This window comes from Triticum dicoccoides, chromosome 3A (genome assembly GCF_002162155.2).
Source record: "Triticum dicoccoides isolate Atlit2015 ecotype Zavitan chromosome 3A, WEW_v2.0, whole genome shotgun sequence".
Classification (NCBI taxonomy): domain Eukaryota; kingdom Viridiplantae; phylum Streptophyta; class Magnoliopsida; order Poales; family Poaceae; genus Triticum; species Triticum dicoccoides.
Genome location: NC_041384.1, coordinates 504,398,385 through 504,405,633, shown reverse-complemented (window position 1 = coordinate 504,405,633; position 7,249 = coordinate 504,398,385).

Sequence of the window (7,249 nt, the reverse complement as noted above, 5' to 3'; positions counted from 1 at the left end):
AATCACACAAAGTTTTGGGAATAGTAGAGACAGTAGCACCCAAATCACACAAAGCATAAAACTCATAATATTTAATTTTAATTTTAATAGTTGGTTCCCACTCATCATAAAGTTTTCTAGGGATAGAAACTTTCAACTCAAGTTTTTCTTCATAAGATTGCATCAAGGCATCAAAGATATGTTCGGTAAAGGCTTTATTTTGACTATAAGCATGAGGAGAATTTAGCACGGATTGCAACAAGGAAATACAATCAATCAAAGAGCAATTTTCATAATTAAATTCCTTGAAATCCAATATAGTGGGTTTAGCATCATCTAGGGTTTTATTTCTTTTAATCCCACTTTTATCAATTTCACCATCAAGATCTAAATACTTCGAATTTTTAGAACACCTTCTAGGTAAAGGTGGATCATATTCAGTCCCATCGTTATCAAGATTAATATTGCAAAACAAAGATTTAATAGGGGACACATAAATAACTTTTAGATCTTCATCATTATTTTCATAGGAACTAGAAGAACACGCTTTAATAAAGGCATCTTTCATAGCACGCGTCCTAGCGGTTCTTTCCTTGCACTCATCAATGGAAATTCTCATGGCTTTGAGAGACTCATTGATATCATGCTTAGGAGGAATGGATCTAAGCTTTAAAGAATCAACATCAAGAGAAATTCTATCAACGTTCCTAGCCAAATCATCAATCTTAAGCAATTTTTCTTCAATCATAGCATTAAAATTCTTTTGCAAAGAAATAAATTCTTTAATATTAGATTCAAAATCAGAGGGCATCTTATTATAATTTCCATAAGAATTGTTGTAGGAATTACCATAATTATTAGAGGGATTACTAGGATAAGGCCTAGGATTGAAATTTCCTCTATACGCGTTGTTACCAAAATTGTTCCTACCAACAAAATTCACATCCATAGATTCATTATTATTCTCAATCAAAGTAGACAAGGGCATATCATTAGGATTAGAAGAAACACTCTTATTAGCAAATAATTTCATAAGTTCATCCATCTTTCCACTCAAAACATTAATTTCTTCTATCGCATGCACCTTTTTATTAGTAGATCTTTCAGTATGCCATTGAGAATAATTAACCATAATATTATCTAGGAGTTTAGTAGCTTCTCCTAAGGTGATTTCCATAAAAGTACCTCCCGCGGCTGAATCCAAAAGATTTCTAGAAGCAAAATTCAATCCGGCATAAAAATTTTGTATAATCATCCACAAATTTAAACCATGAGTAGGGTAATTACGTATCATTAATTTCATTCTCTCCCAAGCTTGGGCAACATGTTCATGATCAAGTTGCTTAAAATTCATAATATCATTTCTAAGAGAGATGATCTTAGCGGGAGGAAAATACTTAGAGATAAAAGCATCTTTGCACTTGTTCCATGAATCAATACTATTTTTAGGCAAAGATGAAAACCAAGCTTTAGCACGATCTCTAAGCGAAAAAGGAAATAGCTTCAATTTAACAATATAATTATCGACATCTTTCTTATTTTGCATGTCACACAAATCAACGAAGCTATTAAGATGTGTAGCATCATCTTCACTAGGAAGGCCGGAGAACGGATCTTTCATGACAAGATTCAGCAAAGCAGCATTAATTTCACAAGATTCAGCATCGGTAAGAGGAGCAATCGGAGTGCTAAGGAAATCATTGTTGTTGGTATTGGTGAAGTCACACAATTTGGTACTATCTTGGGCCATCGCGACAAACAAGCAATCCAACACACGAGAAAACAAAAGGCAAACGGGAAAAAAGAGGCAAATGGAGAAAGAGAGGGAGGATAGAGAGAGAGAGGGCGAATAAAACGGCAAGGGTGAAGTGGGGGAGAGGAAAACGAGAGGCAAATGGCAAATAATGTAATGCGGGAGATAGGGATTGTGATGGGTACTTGGTATGTTGACTTTTGCGTAGACTCCTCGGCAACGGTGCCAGAAATTCTTCTTGCTACCTCTTGAGCACTGCGTTGGATTTCCCCAAAGAGGAGAGGATGATGTAGCAAAGTAGCGTAAGTATTTCCCTCAGTTTTTGAGAACCAAGGTATCAATCCAGTAGGAGGCTACGCGCGAGTCCCTCGTACCTACACAAAAACAATAGCTCAACGCAACCAACGCGCTTAGGGGTTGTCAATCCCTTCACGGTCACTTACGAAAGTGAGATCTGATAGAGATGATAAATAATATCTTTGGTATTTTTGGTATAGAGATGCAAAGTGAAAAGTAAAAGGCAAAGCAATAATAAAGTGATGGAGATTGATATGATGAGAAAGAGACACGGGGGCCATAGGTTTCACTAGTGGCTTCTCTCAAGAGCATAAGTATTCTACCATGGGTGAACAAATTACTGTTGAGCAATTGACAGAATTGAGCATAATTATGAGAATATCTAGGTATGATCATGTATATAGGCATCACGTCCGAGACAAGTAGACCGACTCCTGCCTGCATCTACTACTATTACTCCACTCAGCGACTGCTATCCAGCATGCATCTAGAGTATTAAGTTAAAAACAGAGTAACGCCTTAAGCAAGATGACATGATGTAGAGGGATAGTTTCATGCAATATGATAAAAACCCCATCTTGTTATCCTCGATGGCAACAATACAATACGTGCCTTGCTGCCCCTTCTGTCACTGGGAAAGGACACCGCAAGATCGAACCCAAAGCTAAGCACTTCTCCCATGGCAAGAAAAACCAATCTAGTAGGCCAAACCAAACTGATAATTCGAAGAGACTTGCAAAGATAACCAATCATACATAAAAGAATTTAGAGAAGATTCAAATATTATTCATAGATAGACTGGATCATAAACCCACAATTCATCGATCTCAACAAACACACTGCAAAAAGAAGATTACATCGAATAAATCTCCACGAGAGAGGGAGAGAACATTGTATTGAGATCTAAAAAGAGAGAAGAAACCATCTAGCTACTAACTATGGACCCGTAGGTCTGAAGTAAACTACTCACACTTCATCGGAGGGGCTTGGATGATGATGTAGAAGCCCTCCGTGATCGATGCCCCCTCCGGCGGAGCTCCGGAACTGGCCCCAAGATGGGATCTCGTGGATACAGATAGTTGCGATGGTGGAATTAGGTTTTTTGGCTCCGTATATGATCGTTTTGGGGTACGTGGGTATATATAGGAGGAAGAAGTACGTCGATGGAGCAATAGGGGGCCGACGAGGGTGGAGGGCGCGCCTGGGGGGGGTAGGTGCGCCCCCTACCTCTTGGCCTCCTGTTAATTGGCTTGACATAGGGTCCAAGTCTCCTGAGTTGTATTCGGTGAGAAAATCACGTTCCCGAAGGTTCATTCCGTTTGGACTCCGTTTGATAGTCCTTTTCTTCGAAACCCTAAAACAGGCAAAAACAACAATTCTGGGCTGGGCCTCCGGTTAATAGGTTAGTCCCAAAAATAATATAAAAGTGGATAATAAAGCCCAATAATGTCCAAAACAGTAGATAATATAGCATGGAGCAATCAAAAATTATAGATACGTTGGAGACGTATCAGTGAACGGTCAAAGAATCAAACATTATATCTCAGGTAATCCCATAAATGTTGAAACCAATGTTATTGAAACTGTAACCCCAGAGGAATACATAAGGGACTCTTTCCGGAACGTTTTAGACTCCGAAAAGGAATAGGTATGTGGTACGATAAGTAAACCGACTCCAAAATAGTTTTAAGGCAATATTTCTCCGTTTTAGAATATTTAGAAAAATAGAAAAATAAGCAGCAGTCCGGGAAGGACACGAGGGCTCCACTACAGTGGAGGGCGCGCCCCCTACCTTGTGGGCACCTCGTGTGCTCTCCGGACTCCGTTTTCGTACACGACACGTATTTTGGTCGGTAAAAATTCATTATATAATCTCCCGGGGGTTTTGACTCCCGTATCATGCAAAAATCTCCTGTCTTTGTTTCGAGCTATTTTCTGTCAGGGTTGTCAAGGCCAGGCACTATGTCATCTCCCTCCTCCTCCAACCATGAGGGCAACGATGCTTGGCTAATGAAGATAGAGCTGAAGAGAGAAGAACCCATGGAGATCAACAAGGATGAAGGGATCAAGAAGGCCATGGAGGACTAAGTTCCGGCAACAGAAGACACCCTTCAACTGGATCACAATCTTCTTACCCCAACAGAAATCGAAGCTTTCAAGATGATTGAGTTAGCTCATATACAAAATAAGTATCTCACACGTGAAAATATTTTGTTGAAGGAGCATATCATCGCACTCAAGGGCATTATCCACAAGTTAGAAGACCTCCTACGCTCAATGTGTGACTATCCATCATCAACATCCCCACCTTCTTCACCAACAAAGGAGACATAATCACATGGGTATGGGCACTCCACTTGGCAACTGCCAAGCTTGGGGGAGTGCCCCGGTATCGTATCACCATCACTTTTACCTTTACTGTTTTTCTTAGTTCGATCCTTTTGGTAATATCTTGATCTAGTAGAATAAAAGTTCTTAGTATGATCTAGTCGTGAGTTTTGCTTTATTATGCTTCTATGTAATCGAGTCCGTGAGCTATATAATAAAGATTAGTGTTGAGTCACGGGCTTGATTATTTTGCCATGATCCTAAGTGAATAAAAGAAAAGAGAAAGAAATAAAAAGAAACAAAGAGATCATGTGAGTCTTATGGAGAGTAATGAGCTCACATAGAAAGAGTATGATGAATAAAAGTTGTTGAGAGTTGACAAACACAATTTTGGTCATCGTTGCAATTAATAGGAAGTAATAAAGAAAGAGAGGTCTTCACTTATAAATATACTATCTTGGACATCTTTTATGATTGTGAGCACTTATTAAAATATGACATGCTAAAGAGTTGACATTGGACAAGGAAGACACCGTAATGGGTTATGTTTTCTTACATCTGAGATGAATTATATTGTCTTGGATCTTCCAACATGATTAGCTTGCCTTTCCCCCTTATGCTAGCCAAATTCATTGCACCAAGTAGAGATACTACTTGTGCTTCCAAATACCCTTAAACCAGTCTTGCCATAAGAGTCCACCATATCTACCTATGGATTGAGTAAGATCCATCAAAAAGTTGTCATCGGTGCAAGCAATAAAAATTGCTCTCTAAATATGTATGATTGATTGGTGTGGAGGAAATAAGCTTTATACGATCGTGTGATATGGAAGTAATAAAAGCGACAGACTGCATAATAAAGGTCCATATCACAAGTGGCAATATAAAGTGACGTTCTTTCGCATTAAGATTTTGTGCATCCAACCATAATAGCGCATGACAACCTCTACTTCCCTCTGCGAAGGGCATATCTTTTACTTTGATCTCCTACATTGCATAAGAGTCATGGTGATTTTCACCCTTCCTTTTTACAATTTATCCTTTGGCAAGCACAATATGTTGGAAAGATCCTGGTATATATGGATAATTGGATGTGAGTTTTCATGAACTATTACTGTTGACATTACCCTTGAGGTAAAATGTTGGTAGGCAAAACTATAAGCCCCTGTCTTTCTCTGTGTCCGATTAAAACTCCATACCCATAAGTATTGCGTGAGTGTCAGCAATTGTGAAAGATTATATGATAGTTGAGTATGTGGACCTGCTGAAAAGCTCTTATACATGGACTCTTTCCTATGTTATGATAAATTGCAATTGCTTCAATGACTGAGATTGTAGTTTGTTAGTTTTTAATAAAGTTTAAGATTCATACTTGATATTGTGATTGAATTATTACTCTAGCATTAGAGATTATATGACAAGAATTATATAAGTTGTTGTTCTAAGAATGATCATGATGCCCTCACATCCGTATTTTATTTTTATCAACACGTCTATCTCTAAACATGTGGACATATTTTTCGATTTCGGCTTTTCACTTGAGGACAAGCGAGGTCTAAGCTTGGGGGAGTTGATACGTCCATTTTGCATCATGCTTTTATATCAATATTTATTGCATTATGGGATGTTATTACACATTATGTCACAATACTTATGCCTATTCTCTCTTATTATACAAGGTTTACATAAAGAGGGAGAATGCCGACAGCTGGGATTCTGGGCTGGAAAAGGAGCAAATATTAGAGACGTATTCTGCACAACTCCAAAAGTCCTGAAACTTCACGGAAGATGTTTTCCAAATATATAAAAAATACTGAGAGCAAGAACTTCACCAGGGGGCCACACCCTGCCCACGAGGGTGGGGGGCGCGCCCCCCTACCTCGTGGGCCCCCTGGTGGCCATCTTCTGCTATATGGAGTCTTTCGATGGAAAAAAAATCATAAGCCATCTTCTCGGACGAAACTCCGCCGCCACGAGGCGGAACCTTGGCGGAACCAATCTAGGGCTCTGGCGGAGTTGTTCTGTCGGGGAAACTTCCCCCCCGGAGGGGGAAATCATTGCCATCATCATCACCAATGCTCCTCTCATCGGGAGAGGGCAATCTCCATCAACATCTTCATCAGCACCATCTCATCTCAAAACCCTAGTTCATCTCTTGTATCCAATTCTTGTCTCCAAGTCCGGGATTGGTGCTAGTAGGTTGCTAGTAGTGTTAATTACTCATTGTAGTTGATGCTAGTTGGTTTAATTGGTGGAAGACCATATGTTCAGATCCTATATGCATATTAATACCCCTCTGATTAAGAACATGTTTATGCTTTGCGAGTAGTTACTTTTGTTCCTGAGGACATGGGAGAAGTCTTGCTATTAGTAGTCATGTGAATTTGGTATTCGTTCGATATTTTGATGAGATGTATGTTGTCTCTCCTCTAGTGGTGTTATGTGAACGTCCACTACATGACACTTCACCATTATTTGGGCCTAGAGGAAGGCATTGTGATGTAATAAGTAGATGATGGGTTGCTAGAGTGACAGAAGCTTAAACCCTAGTTTATGTGTTGCTTCGTAAGGGGCTGATTTGGATCCATATGTTTCATGCTATGGTTAGGTTTACCTTAATACTTTTGTTGTAGTTGCGGATGCTTGCAATAGAGGTTAATCATAAGTGGTATGCTTGTCCAAGTAAGGACAGCACCCAAGCACCGGTCCACCCACATACCAAATTATCAAAGTACCGAACACGAATCATATGAACGTGATGAAAACTAGTTTGACGATATTCCCATGTGTCCTCGGGAGCGCTTTACATCATATAAGAGTTTGTCCAGGCTTGTCCTTTGCTACAAAAAGGATTGGGCCACCTTGCTGCACCTTATTTACTTTTGTTACTTG